The 17,621-nt window shown below is 43.3% G+C and overlaps 1 protein-coding gene across 4 annotated transcripts in view; it reads left to right on the top strand.

Moving 5' to 3' along the window:
- abcc10 (ATP-binding cassette, sub-family C (CFTR/MRP), member 10) overlaps nucleotides 1–17,621 on the top strand; it is a 712,922-nt gene that overhangs the window by 320,360 nt on the left and 374,941 nt on the right. The gene's annotated exons all lie outside the window — the stretch shown is intronic.

Consider the following 17,621-nt stretch of genomic DNA (forward strand, 5'->3'; position numbering starts at 1 on the left):
AGAGTGGGGAATGTATCCTCAATGTGGCAATCAATACAGAGTGGGGAATGTATCCTCAGTGTGGGGATTGATACAAAGTGGGGAATGTATCCTCAGTGTGGGGATTAATACAAAGTGGGCGATGTATCCTCAGTGTCTATGGATTAATACAGAGTGGGTAATGAATCCTCAGTGTGGGGATTAGTACAGAGTGGGGAATGTTTCCTCAGTGTGGGGATTAATACAGCTTGGGGAATGTATCCTCACTGTGGGATTAAAACAGAGTGAGGAATGTATCCTCAGTGTCTATGGATTAATACAGAGTGGGGAATTTATCCTCAGTGTGGGGATGAATACAGAGTGAGGAATGTATCCTCAGTGTTTATGGATTAATTCAGAGTGAGAAATGTATCCTCAGTGTCTATGGATTAATACAGAGTGGGGAATGTTTCCTCAGTGTGGGGATTAATACAGCGTGGGCAATGTATCCTCAGTGTGGGATTAAAACAGAGTGGGGAATGTTTCCTCAGTGTGGGGATTAATACAACGTGGGTAATGAATCCTCAGTGTCGGATTAAAACAGAGTGAGGAATGTATCCTCAGTGTTTATGGATTAATACAGAGTGAGGAATGTATCCTCAGTGTTTATGGATTAATACAGAGTGGGGAATGTATCCTCAGTGTGGGGATTAATACAGAGTTGGGAATATATCCTCAGTGTGGGGATGAATACAGAGTGAGGAATGTATTCTCAGTGTGGGGATTAATACATAGTGGGGAATGTATCCTGCGTGTGGGGATTAATACAGAGTGGGGAATGTATCCTCCATGTCTATGGATTAATACAGAGTGAGGAATGTATCCTCGGTGTGTGGATTAATAGAGAGTGGGGAATGTATCCTCAGTGTGGGGATTAATACAGAGTGGGGAATGTATCCGCAGTGTGGGGATTAACACAGTGTGGGGAATGTATCCTCAGTGTGGGGATTATTACAGAGTGGGGAATGTATCCTCAGTGTGGGGATTAATACAGTGTGGGGAATGTATTCTCAGTGTGGGGATTAATACAGAGTGGGGAATGTATCCTCAGTGTTTATGGATTAATACAGAGTGAGGAATGTATCCTCCGTGTCTATGGATTAATACAGAGTGAGGAATGTATCCTCAGTGTGGGGATTAATATAGAGTGGGAATGTATCCTCAGTGTGGGGACTAATACAAAGTGGGGAATGTATCCTCACTGTGGGCATTAATACAGAGTGGGGAATGTATCCTCAGTGTTGGGATTAATACCGAGTGGGGAATGTATCCTCAGTGTGTGGATTAATACAGAGTGGGGAATGTATCCTCAGTGTGGGGATTAATACAGAGTGGGGAATGTATCCTCAGTGTTGGGATTAATACAGAGTGGGGAATGTATCCTCAGCGTGGGGATAAATACAGAGTGGGGAATGTATCCTCAGTGTGGGTATTAATACTGAGTGGGGAATGTATCCTCAGTTTGGGATTAATACAGAGTGAGGAATGTATCCTCAGTGTCTATGGTTTAATACAGATTTGGGAATGTATCCTCAGTGTGGGGATTAATACAGAATGGGGAATGTATCCTCATTCTTTATGGATTAATACAGAGTGGGTAATGTATCCTCAGTGTGGGGAATAATTGAGTGGGCGATGTATCCTCAGTGTCTATGGATCAATTCAGAGTGAGGAATGTATCCTCAGTGTGGGGATTAATACAGAGTGGGCGATGTATCCTCAGTGTCTATTGATTAATACAGAGTGGGTAATGAATCCTCAGTGTGGGGATTAATACAGAGTGGGGAAATGTATCCTCAGTGTGGTGATTAATACAGAGTGGGGAATGTATCCTCAGTGTGGGGATTAATACAGAGTGGGGAAATGTATCCTCAGTGTGGGGATTAATACAGAGTGGGGAATGTATCCTCAGTGTGGGGATTAATACAGAGTAGGCAATGTATCCTCCGTGTTTATGGATTAATACAGAGTGAGGAATGTATCCTCAGTGTCTATGTCTTCATACAGAGTGGGGAATGTATCCTCAGTGTGTGGATTAATACAGAGTGAGGAATGTATCCTCAGTGTGTGGATTCATGCCGAGTGGGGAATGTATCCGCAGTGTGGGGATTAATACAGAGTGGGGAATCTAACCTCAGTGTGGGGATTAATACACAGTAGGGAATGTATCCTCAGTGTGGGGATTAATACAGAGTGAGGAATGTATTCTCAGTGTGGGGATTAATACAGAGTGTGGAATGTATCCGCAGTGTCTATGGATTAATACAGAGTGGGCAATGTATCCTCAGTGTGGGGATTAATACAGAGTGGGGAATGTATCCTCAGTGTGGGATTAATACAGATTGGGGAATGTATCCTCAGTGTGGGGATTAATACAGAGTGGGGAATGTATCCTCAGTGTTGGATTAATACAGAGTGGGGAATGTATTCTCAGTGTGGGGATTAATACAGAGTGAGGAATGTATCCTCAGTGTAGGGATTAATACAGAGTGGGGAATGTTTCCTCAGCGTGGGGATTAATACAGAGTGGGGAATGTATCCTCAGTGTGGGATTAATACAGACTGAGGAATGTATCCTCAGTGTCCATGGATTAATACAGAGTTGGGAATATATCCTCAGTGTGGGGATTAATACAGAGTGAGGAATGTATCCTCAGTGTCTATGGATTAATACAGAGTGGGGAATGTATCCTCAGTGTGGGGGATTAATACAGAGTGAGGAATGTATCGTCAGTGTCCATGGATTAATACAGAGTTGGGAATATATCCTCAGTGTTGGGATTAATACAGAGTGGGGAATGTATCCTCAGTGTGGGGATTAATACAGAGTGGGGAATGTATCCTCATTATTTATGGATTAATACAGAGTGAGGAATGTATCCTCAGTGTCTATGGATTAATACAGAGTGGGGAATGTAGCCACAGTGTGGGGATTAATACAGAGTGAGGAATGTATCCTCAGTGTGGGGATTAATACAGAGTGGGGAATGTATCCTCAATGTGGAAATTAATACAGAGTGGGGAATGTATCCTCAGTGTGGGGATTGATACAAAGTGGGGAATGTATCCTCAGTGTGGGGATTAATGCAGAGTGGGCGATGTATCCTCAGTGTCTATGGATTAATACAGAGTGGGTAATGAATCCTCAGTGTGGGGATTAATACAGAGTGGGGAATGTATCCTCAGTGTGGGGATTAATACAGAGTGGGGAATGTATCCTCAGTGTGGGGATTAATACAGAGTGGGGAATGTATCCTCAGTGTGGGGATTAATACAGAGTGGGGAATGTATCCTCAGTGTGGGATTAATACAGAGTGGGGAATGTATCCTCAGTGTGGGGATTAATACAGAGTGGGGAATGTATCCTCAGTGTGGGGATTAATACAGAGTGGGCGATGTATCCTCAGTGTGGGGATTAATACAGAGTGGGGAATGTATCCTCATTGTTTATGGATTAATACAGAGTGGGTAATGTATCCTCAGTGTGTGGATTAATACAGAGTGGGCGATGTATCCTCAGTGTCTATTGATTAATACAGAGTGGGTAATGAATCCTCAGTGTGGGGATTAATACAGAGTGGGGAACATATCTTCAGTGTGGGGATTAAGACAGAGTGGGGAATATATCCTCAGTGTCTATGGATTAATACAGAGTGGGTAATGAATCCTCAGTGTGGGGATTAATACAGAGCGAGGAATGTATTCTCAGTGTGGGGATTAATACAGAGTGGGCGATGTATCCTCAGTGTCTATTGATTAATACACAATGGGTAATGTATCCTCAGGTGGGGATGAATACAGAGTGAGGAATGTATCCTCTGTGTGGGGATTAATACAGAGTGGGGAATGTCTCCTCCATGTCTATGGATTAATACAGAGTGCGGAATGTATCCTGGGTGTGTGGATTAATACAGAGTGGGGAATGTATCCTCAGTGTGGGGATTAATAGAGAGTCGGGAATGTATCCTCAGTGTGGGGATTAATACAGAGTGGGGAATGTATCCTCAGTGTGGGGATTAATACTGAGTGGGGAATGTATCCTCAGTGTGGGATTAATACAGAGTGAGGAATGTATCCTCAGTGTCTATGGATTAATACAGAGTTGGGAATATATCCTCAGTGTGGGGATTAATACAGAGTGGTGAATGTATCCTCAGTGTGGGGATTAATACAGAGTGGGGAATGTATCCTCATTCTTTATGGATTAATACAGAGTGAGGAATGTATCCTCAGTGTCTATGGATTAATACAGAGTGGGGAATGTATCCACAGTGTGGGGATTAATACAGAGTGAGGAATGTATCCTCAGTGTGGGGATTAATACAGAGTGGGGAATGTATCCTCAATGTGGCAATCAATACAGAGTGGGGAATGTATCCTCAGTGTGGGGATTGATACAAAGTGGGGAATGTATCCTCAGTGTGGGGATTAATACAAAGTGGGCGATGTATCCTCAGTGTCTATGGATTAATACAGAGTGGGTAATGAATCCTCAGTGTGGGGATTAGTACAGAGTGGGGAATGTTTCCTCAGTGTGGGGATTAATACAGCTTGGGGAATGTATCCTCACTGTGGGATTAAAACAGAGTGAGGAATGTATCCTCAGTGTCTATGGATTAATACAGAGTGGGGAATGTATCCTCAGTGTGGGGATGAATACAGAGTGAGGAATGTATCCTCAGTGTTTATGGATTAATTCAGAGTGAGAAATGTATCCTCAGTGTCTATGGATTAATACAGAGTGGGGAATGTTTCCTCAGTGTGGGGATTAATACAGCGTGGGCAATGTATCCTCAGTGTGGGATTAAAACAGAGTGGGGAATGTTTCCTCAGTGTGGGGATTAATACAACGTGGGTAATGAATCCTCAGTGTCGGATTAAAACAGAGTGAGGAATGTATCCTCAGTGTTTATGGATTAATACAGAGTGAGGAATGTATCCTCAGTGTTTATGGATTAATACAGAGTGGGGAATGTATCCTCAGTGTGGGGATTAATACAGAGTTGGGAATATATCCTCAGTGTGGGGATGAATACAGAGTGAGGAATGTATTCTCAGTGTGGGGATTAATACATAGTGGGGAATGTATCCTGCGTGTGGGGATTAATACAGAGTGGGGAATGTATCCTCCATGTCTATGGATTAATACAGAGTGAGGAATGTATCCTCGGTGTGTGGATTAATAGAGAGTGGGGAATGTATCCTCAGTGTGGGGATTAATACAGAGTGGGGAATGTATCCGCAGTGTGGGGATTAACACAGTGTGGGGAATGTATCCTCAGTGTGGGGATTATTACAGAGTGGGGAATGTATCCTCAGTGTGGGGATTAATACAGTGTGGGGAATGTATTCTCAGTGTGGGGATTAATACAGAGTGGGGAATGTATCCTCAGTGTTGGGATTAATACAGAGTGGGGAATGTATCCTCAGTGTGGGGATTAATACAGACTGGGGAATGTATCCTCAGTTTGGGGATTAATACAGAGTGGGGAATGTATCCTCAGTGTGGTATTAATACAGAGTGGGGAATGTATCCTCAGTGTGGGGATTAATACAGAGTGGGGAATGTATCCTCAGTTTGGGGATTAATACAGAGTGGGGAATGTATCCTCAGTGTGGGATTAATACAGAGTGAGGAATGTATCCTCAGTGTCTATGGATTAATACAGAGTTGGGAAAATATCCTCAGTGTGCGGATTAATACAGAGTGGGGAATGTATCCTCAGTGTGGGGATTAATACAGAGTGGGAAATATATCCTCAGTGTGGGGATTAATACAGAGTGGGGAATGTATCCTCAGTGTGGGGATTAATACAGAGTGGGGAATGTATCCTCAGTGTGGGATTAATACAGAGTGGGGAATGTATCCTCAGTGTTGGATTAATACAGATTGGGTAATGTATTCTCAGTGTGGGGATTAATTGAGTGGGCGATGTATCCTCCGTGTCTATGGATCAATTCAGAGTGAGGAATGTATCCTCAGTGTGGGGATTAATACAGAGTGGGGAATGTAACCTCAGTGTGGGGATTAATACAGAGTGGGGAATGTATCCTCAGTGTTTGTGGATTAATACAGAGTGAGGAATGTACCCTCAGTGTGGGGATTAATACAGAGTGGGAATGTATCCTCAGTGTGGGGATTAATACAGAGTGGGGAATGTATCCTCAGTGTGGGGATTAATACAGAGTGAGGAATGTATCCTCAGTGTTTATGGATTAATACAGAGTGAGGAATGTATCCTCCGTGTCTATGGATTAATACAGAGTGAGGAATGTATCCTCAGTGTGGGGATTAATATAGAGTGGGAATGTATCCTCAGTGTGGGGACTAATACAAAGTGGGGAATGTATCCTCACTGTGGGCATTAATACAGAGTGGGGAATGTATCCTCAGTGTTGGGATTAATACCGAGTGGGGAATGTATCCTCAGTGTGTGGATTAATACAGAGTGGGGAATGTATCCTCAGTGTGGGGATTAATACAGAGTGGGGAATGTATCCTCAGTGTTGGGATTAATACAGAGTGGGGAATGTATCCTCAGTGTGGGGATAAATACAGAGTGGGGAATGTATCCTCAGTGTGGGTATTAATACTGAGTGGGGAATGTATCCTCAGTGTGGGATTAATACAGAGTGAGGAATGTATCCTCAGTGTCTATGGTTTAATACAGATTTGGGAATGTATCCTCAGTGTGGGGATTAATACAGAATGGGGAATGTATCCTCATTCTTTATGGATTAATACAGAGTGGGTAATGTATCCTCAGTGTGGGGATTAATTGAGTGGGCGATGTATCCTCAGTGTCTATGGATCAATTCAGAGTGAGGAATGTATCCTCAGTGTGGGGATTAATACAGAGTGGGCGATGTATCCTCAGTGTCTATTGATTAATACAGAGTGGGTAATGAATCCTCAGTGTGGGGATTAATACAGAGTGGGGAAATGTATCCTCAGTGTGGTGATTAATACAGAGTGGGGAATGTATCCTCAGTGTGGGGATTAATACAGAGTGGGGAAATGTATCCTCAGTGTGGGGATTAATACAGAGTGGGGAATGTATCCTCAGTGTGGGGATTAATACAGAGTAGGGAATGTATCCTCCGTGTTTATGGATTAATACAGAGTGAGGAATGTATCCTCAGTGTCTATGTCTTCATACAGAGTGGGGAATGTATCCTCAGTGTGTGGATTAATACAGAGTGAGGAATGTATCCTCAGTGTGTGGATTCATGCCGAGTGGGGAATGTATCCGCAGTGTGGGGATTAATACAGAGTGGGGAATCTAACCTCAGTGTGGGGATTAATACACAGTAGGGAATGTATCCTCAGTGTGGGGATTAATACAGAGTGAGGAATGTATTCTCAGTGTGGGGATTAATACAGAGTGTGGAATGTATCCTCAGTGTGGGGATTAATACAGAGTGGGGAATGTATCCTCAGTGTCCATGGATTAATACAGAATGGGGAATGTATCCTCAGTGTGGGCATTAATACAGAGTGGGGAATGTATCCGCAGTGTGGGGATTAATCCAGAGTAGGGAATGTATCCTCAGTATGGGGATTAATACAGACTGGGGAATGTATCCTCAGTGTGGGGATTAATACAGACTGAGGAATGTATCCTCAGTGTGCGGATTAATACAGAGTGTGGAATGTATCCTCAGTGTCTATGGATTAATACAGAGTGGGGAATGTATCCTCAGTGTGGGGATTAATACAGAGTGGGGAATATATCCTCAGTGTGGGGATTAATACAGAGTGGGGAATGTATCCTCAGTGTGGGGATAAATACAGAGTGGGGAATGTATCCTCAGTGTGGGTATTAATACTGAGTGGGGAATGTATCCTCAGTGTGGGATTAATACAGAGTGAGGAATCTATCCTCAGTGTCTATGGTTTAATACAGATTTGGGAATATATCCTCAGTGTGGGGATTAATACAGAGTGGGGAATGTATCCTCAGTGTGGGGATTAATACAGCTTGGGGAATGTATCCTCACTGTGGGATTAAAACAGAGTGAGGAATGTATCCTCAGTGTCTATGGATTAATACAGAGTGGGGAATGTATCCTCAGTGTGGGGATGAATACAGAGTGAGGAATGTATCCTCAGTGTTTATGGATTAATTCAGAGTGAGAAATGTATCCTCAGTGTCTATGGATTAATACAGAGTGGGGAATGTTTCCTCAGTGTGGGGATTAATACAGCGTGGGCAATGTATCCTCAGTGTGGGATTAAAACAGAGTGGGGAATGTTTCCTCAGTGTGGGGATTAATACAACGTGGGTAATGAATCCTCAGTGTCAGATTAAAACAGAGTGAGGAATGTATCCTCAGTGTTTAAGGATTAATACAGAGTGAGGAATGTATCCTCAGTGTGGGGATTAATACAGAGTTGGGAATATATCCTCAGTGTGGGGATGAATACAGACTGAGGAATGTATTCTCAGTGTGGGGATTAATACATAGCGGGGAATGTATCCTGCGTGTGGGGATTAATACAGAGTGGGGAATGTATCCTCCATGTCTATGGATTAATACAGAGTGAGGAATGTATCCTCGGTGTGTGGATTAATAGAGAGTGGGGAATGTATCCTCAGTGTGGGGATTATTACAGAGTGGGGAATGTATCCTCAGTGTGGGGATTAATACAGTGTGGGGAATGTATTCTCAGTGTGGGGATTAATACAGAGTGGGGAATGTATCCTCAGTGTTGGGATTAATACAGAGTGGGGAATGTATCCTCAGTGTGGGGATTAATACAGACTGGGGAATGTATCCTCAGTTTGGGGATTAATACAGAGTGGGGAATGTATCCTCAGTGTGGGATTAATACAGAGTGGGGAATGTATCCTCAGTGTGGGATTAATACAGAGTGAGGAATGTATCCTCAGTGTCTATGGATTAATACAGAGTTGGGAAAATATCCTCAGTGTGCGGATTAATACAGAGTGGGGAATGTATCCTCAGTGTGGGGATTAATACAGAGTGGGGAATGTATCCTCAGTGTGGGGATTAATACAGAGTGGGGAATGTATCCTCAGTGTGGGGCTTAATACAGAGTGGGGAATGTATCCTCAGTGTTGGATTAATACAGATTGGGTAATGTATTCTCAGTGTGGGGATTAATTGAGTGGGCGATGTATCCTCCGTGTCTATGGATCAATTCAGAGTGAGGAATGTATCCTCAGTGTGGGGATTAATTGAGTGTGCGATGTATCCTCAGTGTCTATGGATCAATTCAGAGTGAGGAATGTATCCTCAGTGTGGGGACTAATACAGTGTGGGCGATGTATCCTCAGTGTCTATTGATTAATACAGAGTGGGTAAAGAATCCTCAGTGTGGGGATTAATACAGAGTGGGGAATATATCCTCAGTGTGGGGATTAAGACAGAGTGGGGAATGTAGCCTAAGTGTGGGTATTAACACAGAGTGGGGAATGTATCCTCAGTGTGGCGATTAATACAGAGTGGGGAATGTTTCTTCAGTGTGGGGATTAATACAGAGCGAGGAATGTATTCTCAGTGTGGGGATTAATACAGAGTGGGCGATGTATCCTCAGTGTCTATTGATTAATACACAATGGGTAATGTATCCTCAGTGTGTGGATGAATACAGAGTGAGGAATGTATCCTCAGTGTGGGGATTAATACATAGTGGGGAATGTATCCTCCGTGTGGGGATTAATACAGAGTGGGGAATGTATCCTCCATGTCTATGGATTAATACAGAGTGAAGAATGTATCCGCAGTGTGGGGATTAATACAGTGTGGGGAATGTATCCTCAGTGTGGGGATTATTACAGAGTGGGGAATGTATCCTCAGTGTGGGGATTAATACAGAGTGGGGAATGTATCCTCAGTGTGGGGATTAATACAGAGTGGGGAATGTATCCTCAGTGTGGGGATTAATACAGAGTGGGGAATGTATCCTCAGTGTAGGGATTAATACAGAGTGGGGAATGTTTCCTCAGCGTGGGGATTAATACAGAGTGGGGAATGTATCCTCAGTGTGGGATTAAAACAGAGTGAGGAATGGTTCCTCAGTGTCTATGGATTAATACTGAGTTGGGAATATATCCTCAGTGTGGGGATTAATACAGAGTGAGGAATGTATCCTCAGTGTCTATGGATTAATACAGAGTGCGGAATGTATCCTCAGTGTAGGGATGAATACAGAGTGAGGAATGTATCCTCAGTGTTTATGGATTAATCCAGAGTGAGGAATGTATCCTCAGTGTCTATGGATTAATACAGAGTGGGGAATGTATCCTCAGTGTGGGGATGAATACAGAGTGAGGAATGTATCCTCATTGTGGGGATTAATACAGAGTGGGGAATGTATCCTCAGTGTGGGATTAATCCAGAGTGAGGAATGTATCCTCAGTGTCTATGGATTAATACAGAGTGGGGAATGTATCCTCAGTGTGGGGATGAATACAGAGTGGGGAATGTATCCTCAGTGTGGGGATTAATACAGAGTGGGGAATGTATCCTCAGTGTGGGATTAATACAGAGTGAGGAATGTATCGTCAGTGTCCATGGATTAATACAGAGTTGGGAATATATCCTCAGTGTTGGGATTAGTACAGAGTGGGGAATGTATCCTCAGTGTGGGGATTAATACAGAGTGGGGAATGTATCCTCATTATTTATGGATTAATACAGAGTGCGGAATGTATCCTCAGTGTCTATGGATTAATACAGAGTGGGGAATGTATCCACAGTGTGGGGATTAATACAGAGTGAGGAATTTATCCTCAGTGTGGGGATTAATACAGAGTGGGGAATGTATCCTCAATGTGGAAATTAATAAAGAGTGGGGAATGTATCCTCAGTGTCGTGATTGATAGAAAGTGGGGAATGTATCCTCAGTGTGGGGATTTATGCAGAGTGGGCGATGTATTTTCAGTGTCTATGGATTAAGACAGAGGGGGAATGTATCCTCAGTGTGGGGATTAATACAATGTGGGCGATGTATCCTCAGTGTCTATTGATTAATACAGAGTGGTTAATGAATCCTCAGTTTGGGGATTAATACAGAGTGGGGAATATATCCTCAGTGTGGGGATTAAGACAGAGTGGGGAATGTATCCTCAGTGTGGGGATTTATGCAGAGTGGGCGATGTATTTTCAGTGTCTATGGATTAATACAGAGTGGGTAATGTATCCTCAGTGTGGGGATTAATTGAATGGGCGATGTATCCTCAGTGTCTATTGATTAATACAGAGTGGTTAATGAATCCTCAGTTTGGGGATTAATACAGAGTGGGGAATATATCCTCAGTGTGGGGATTAAGACAGAGTGGGGAATGTAGCCTAAGTGTGGGGATTAACACAGAGTGGGGAATGTATCCTCAGTGTGGCGATTAATATAGAGTGGGGAATGTTTCCTCAGTGTGGGGATTAATACAGAGCGAGGAATGTATTCTCAGTGTGGGGATTAATACAGAGTGGGCGATGTATCCTCAGTGTCTATTGATTAATACACAATGGGTAATGTATCCTCAGTGTAGGGATGAATACAGAGTGAGGAATGTATCCTCTGTGTGGGGATTAATACAGAGTGGGGAATGTATCCTCAGTGTGGGATTAAAACAGAGTGAGGAATGTATCCTCAGTGTCTATGGATTAATACAGAGTTGGGAATATATCCTCAGTGTGGGGATGAATACAGAGTGAGGAATGTATCCTCAGTGTGGGGATTAATACATAGTGGGGAATGTATCCTCATGTGGGGATTAATACAGAGTGGGGAATGTATCCTCCATGTCTATGGATTAATACAGAGTGAAGAATGTATCCGCAGTGTGGGGATTAATACAGTGTGGGGAATGTATCCTCAGTGTGGGGATTATTACAGAGTGTTGAATGTATCCTCAGTGTGGGGATTAATACAGAGTGGGGAATGTATCCTCAGTGTGGGGATTAATACAGAGTGGGGAATGTATCCTCAGTGTGGGGATTAATACAGAGTGGGGAATGTATCCTCAGTGTGGGGATTAATACAGAGTGGGGAATGTATCCTCAGTTTGGGGATTAATACAGAGTGGGGAATGTATTTTCAGTGTGGGGATTAATACAGAGTGGGGAATGTATCCTCATTCTTTATGGATTAATACAGAGTGAGGAATGTATCCTCAGTGTCTATGGATTAATACAGAGTGGGGAATGTATCCATAGTGTTGGGATTAATACAGAGTGAGGAATGTATCCTCAGTGTGGGGATTAATACAGAGTGGGGAATGTATCCTCAATGTGGCAATCAATACAGAGTGGGGAATGTATCCTCAGCGTGGGGATTGATACAAAGTGGGGAATGTATCCTCAGTGTGGGGATTAATGCAGAGTGGGCGATGTATCCTCAGTGTCTATGGATTAATACAGAGTGGGGAATGTATCCTCAGTGTGGGGATTAATACAAAGTGGGCGATGTATCCTCAGTGTCTATGGATTAATACAGAGTGGGTAATGAATCCTCAGTGTGGGGATTAATACAGAGTGGGGAATGTTTCCTCAGTGTGGGGATTAATACAGTTTGGGGAATGTATCCTCACTGTGGGATTAAAACAGAGTGAGGAATGTATCCTCAGTGTCTATGGATTAATACAGAGTGGGGAATGTATCCTCAGTGTGGGGATGAATACAGAGTGAGGAATGTATCCTCAGTGTTTGTGGATTAATACAGAGTGAGGAATGTATCCTCAGTGTCTATGGATTAATACAGAGTGGGGAATGTTTCCTCAGTGTGGGGATTAATACAGCGTGGGCAATGTATCCTCAGTGTGGGATTAAAACAGAGTGGGGAATGTTTCCTCAGTGTGGGGATTAATACAATGTGGGTAATGAATCCTCAGTGTCGGATTAAAACAGAGTGAGGAATGTATCCTCAATGTCTATGGATTAATACAGAGTTGGGAAAATCTCCTCAGTGTGCGGATTAATACAGAGTCGGGAATGTATCCTCAGTGTGGGGATTAATACAGAGTGGGGAATGTATCCTCAGTGTGGGGATTAATACAGAGTGGGGAATGTATCCTCAGTGTGGGATTAATACAGAGTGGGGAATGTATCCTCAGTGTGGGGATTAATACAGAGTGGGGAATGTATCCTCAGTGTTGCATTAATACAGAGTGGGGAATGTATTCTCAGTGTGGGGATTAATACAGAGTGAGGAATGTATCCTCAGTGTAGGGATTAATACAGAGTGGGGAATGTTTCCTCAGCGTGGGGATTAATATAGAGTGGGGAATGTATCCTCAGTGTGGGATTAAAACAGAGTGAGGAATGTATTCTCAGTGTGGGGATTAATACAGAGTGGGCGATGTATCCTCAGTGTCTATGGATTAATACAGAATGGGGAATTTATCCTCAGTGTGCGATTAATACAGAGTGGGGAATGTATTCTCAGTGTGGGGATTAATACAGAGTGAGGAATGTATCCTCAGTGTGGGGATTAATAGAGTGGGGAATGTTTCCTCAGTGTGGGGATTAATACAGAGTGGGGAATGTATCCTCAGTGTGGGATTAAAACAGAGTGAGGAATGTTTCCTCAGTGTGGGGATTAATACAGAGTGGGGAATGTATCCTCAGTGTGGGATTAAAACAGAGTGAGGAATGTATCCTCAGTGTCTATGGATTAATACAGAGTTGGGAATATATCCTCAGTGTGTGGATGAATACAGAGTGGGGAATGTATCCTCAGTGTGGGGATTAATACAGAGTGGGGAATGTCTCCTCCATGTCTATGGATTAATACAGAGTGCGGAATGTATCCTGGGTGTGTGGATTAATACAGAGTGGGGAATGTATCCTCAGTGTGGGGATTAATACAGAGTCGGGAATGTATCCTCAGTGTGGGGATTAATACAGAGTGGGGAAGGTATCCTCAGTGTGGGGATTAATACTGAGTGGGGAATGTATCCTCAGTGTGGGATTAATACAGAGTGAGGAATGTATCCTCAGTGTCTATGGATTAATACAGAGTTGGGAATATATCCTCAGTGTGGGGATTAATACAGAGTGGTGAATGTATCCTCAGTGTGGGGATTAATACAGAGTGGGGAATGTATCCTCATTCTTTATGGATTAATACAGAGTGAGGCATGTATCCTCAGTGTCTATGGATTAATACAGAGTGGGGAATGTATCCACAGTGTGGGGATTAATACAGAGTGAGGAATGTATCCTCAGTGTGGGGATTAATACAGAGTGGGGAATGTATCCTCAATGTGGCAATCAATACAGAGTGGGGAATGTATCCTCAGTGTGGGGATTGATACAAAGTGGGGAATGTATCCTCAGTGTGGGGATTAATGCAGAGTGGGCGATGTATCCTCAGTGTCTATGGATTAATACAGAGTGGGGAATGTATCCTCAGTGTGGGGATTAATACAAAGTGGGCGATGTATCCTCAGTGTCTATGGATTGATACAGAGTGGGTAATGAATCCTCAGTGTGGGGATTAATACAGAGCGGGGAATGTTTCCTCAGTGTTGGGATTAATACAGAGTGGGGAATGTATCCTCAGTGTGGGGATTAATACAGAGTGGGGAAAGTATCCTCATTTTGGGGATTGATACAGTGTGGGGAATGTATCCTCAGTGTGGGATTAATACAGAGTGAGGAATGTATCCTCAGTGTTTATGGATTAATCCAGAGTGAGGAATGTATCCTCAGTGTCTATGGATTAATACAGAGTGGGGAATGTATCCTCAGTGTGGGGATGAATACAGAGTGAGGAATGTATCCTCAGTGTGGGGATTAATACAGAGTGGGGAATGTATCCTCAGTGTGGGGATTAATACAGAGTGAGGAATGTATCGTCAGTGTCCATGGCTTAATACAGAGTTGGGAATATATCCTCAGTGTTGGGATTAATACAGAGTGGGGAATGTATCCTCAGTGTGGGGATTAATACAGAGTGGGGAATGTATCCTCATTATTTATGGATTAATACAGAGTGAGGAATGTATCCTCAGTGTCTATGGATTAATACAGAGTGGGGAATGTATCCACAGTGTGGGGATTAATACAGAGTGGGGAATGTATCCTCAATGTGGAAATTAATACAGAGTGGGGAATGTATCCTCTGTGGCGATTGATAGAAAGTGGGGAATGTATCCTCAGTGTGGGGATTTATGCAGAGTGGGCGATGTATTTTCAGTGTCTATGGATTAATACAGAGGGGGAATGTATCCTCAGTGTGGGGATTAATACAATGTGGGCGATGTATCCTCAGTGTCTATGGATTAATACAGAGCGGGTAATGAATCCTCAGTGTGGGGATTAATACAGAGTGGGGAATGTATCCTCAGTGTGGGGATTAATACAGAGTGGGGAATGTATCCTCAGTGTGGGGATTAATACAGAGTGGGGAATGTATCCTCAGTGTGGGGATTAATACAGAGTGGGGAATGTATCCTCAGTGTGGGATTAATACAGAGTGGGGAATGTATACTCCGTGTGGGATTAATACAGAGTGGGGGATGTATCCTCAGTGTGGGGATTAATACAGAGTGGGGAATGTATCCTCATTATGGATTAATACAGAGTGAGGAATGTATCCTCAGTGTGGGAATTAATACAGAGTGGGGAATGTATCCTCAATGTGGAAATTAATACAGAGTGGGGAATGTATCCTCAGTGTGGGGATTGATACAAAGTGGGGAATGTATCCTCAGTGTGGGGATTAATGCAGAGTGGGCGATGTATCCTCAGTGTCTATGGATTAATACAGAGTGGGTAATGAATCCTCAGTGTGGGGATTAATACAGAGTGGGGAATGTATCCTCAGTGTGGGGATTAATACAGAGTGGGGAATGTATCCTCAGTGTAGGGATTAATACAGAGTGGGCGATGTATCCTCAGTCTGGGATTAATACAGAGTGGGGAATGTATCCTCAGTGTGGGATTAATACAGAGTGGGGAATGTATCCTCAGTGTGGGGATTAATACAAAGTGGGGAATGTATCGTCAGTGTGGGGATTAATACAGAGTGGGGAATGTATCCTCATTGTTTATGGATTAATACAGAGTGGGTAATGTATCCTCAGTGTGGGGATTAATTGAGTGGGCGATGTATCCTCAGTGTCTATGGATCAATTCAGAGTGAGGAATGTATCCTCAGTGTGGGGACTAATACAGAGTGGGCGATGTATCCTCAGTGTCTATTGATTAATACAGAGTGGGTAATGAATCCTCTGTGTGGGGATTAATACAGAGTGGGGAATGTTTCCTCAGTGTGGGGATTAATACAGAGCGAGAAATGTATTCTCAGTGTGGGGATTAATACAGAGTGGGCGATGTATCCTCAGTGTCTATGGATTAATACAGAATGGGGAATGTATCCTCAGTGTGGGGATGAATACAGAGTGAGGAATGTATTCTCTGTGTGGGGATTAATACAGAGTGGGGAATGTATCCTCAGTGTGGTGATTAATACAGAGTGGGGAAAGTACCCTCAGTGTGGGGATTAATACAGAGTGGGGAATGTATCCTCAGTGTGCGATTAATACAGAGTGGGGAATGTATTCTCAGTGTGGGGATTAATACAGGGTGAGGAATGTATCCTCAGTGTGGGGATTAATAGAGTGGGGAATGTTTCCTCAGTGTGGGGATTAATACAGAGTGGGGAATGTATCCTCAGTGTGGGATTAAAACATAGTGAGGAATGTATCCTCAGTGCCTATGGATTAATACAGAGTGGGGAATGTATCCACAGTGTGGGGATTAATACAGAGTGAGGAATGTATCCTCAGTGTGGGGATTAATACAGAGTGGGGAATGTATCCTCAATGTGGAAATTAATACAGAGTGGGGAATGTATCCTCAGTGTGGGGATTGATACAAAGTGGGGAATGTATCCTCAGTGTGGGGATTAATGCAGAGTGGGCGATGTATCCTCAGTGTCTATGGATTAATACAGAGGGGGAATGTATCCTCAGTGTGGGGATTAAAACAATGTGGGCGATGTATCCTCAGTGTCGAAGGATTAATACAGAGTGGGTAATGAATCCTCAGTGTGGGGATTAATACAGAGTGGGGAATGTATCCTCAGTGTGGGGATTAATACAGAGTGGGGAATGTATCCTCAGTGTGGGGATTAATACAGAGTGGGGAATGTATCCTCAGTGTGGGATTAGTACAGAGTGGGGAATGTATCCTCAGTGTGGGGATTAATACAGAGTGGGGAATGTATCCTCAGTGTGGGGATTAATACAGAGTGGGCGATGTATCCTCAGTGTGGGATTAATACAGAGTGGGCAATGTATCCTCAGTGTGGGGATTAATACAAAGTGGGGAATGTATCCTCAGTGTGGGGATTAATACAGTGTGGGGATTAATACAGAGTGGGGAATGTATCCTCAGTGTGGGGATTAATTGAGTGGGCGATGTATCCTCAGTGTCTATGGATCAATTCAGAGTGAGGAATGTATCCTCAGTGTGGGGACTAATACAGAGTGGGCGATGTATCCTCAGTGTCTATTGATTAATACAGAGTGGGTAATGAATCTTCAGTGTGGGGATTAATACAGAGTGGGGAATATATCCTCAGTGTGGGGATTAAGACAGAGTGGGGAATGTAGCCTCAGTGTGGGGAT

This window comes from Scyliorhinus torazame, chromosome 4 (genome assembly GCF_047496885.1).
Source record: "Scyliorhinus torazame isolate Kashiwa2021f chromosome 4, sScyTor2.1, whole genome shotgun sequence".
Classification (NCBI taxonomy): domain Eukaryota; kingdom Metazoa; phylum Chordata; class Chondrichthyes; order Carcharhiniformes; family Scyliorhinidae; genus Scyliorhinus; species Scyliorhinus torazame.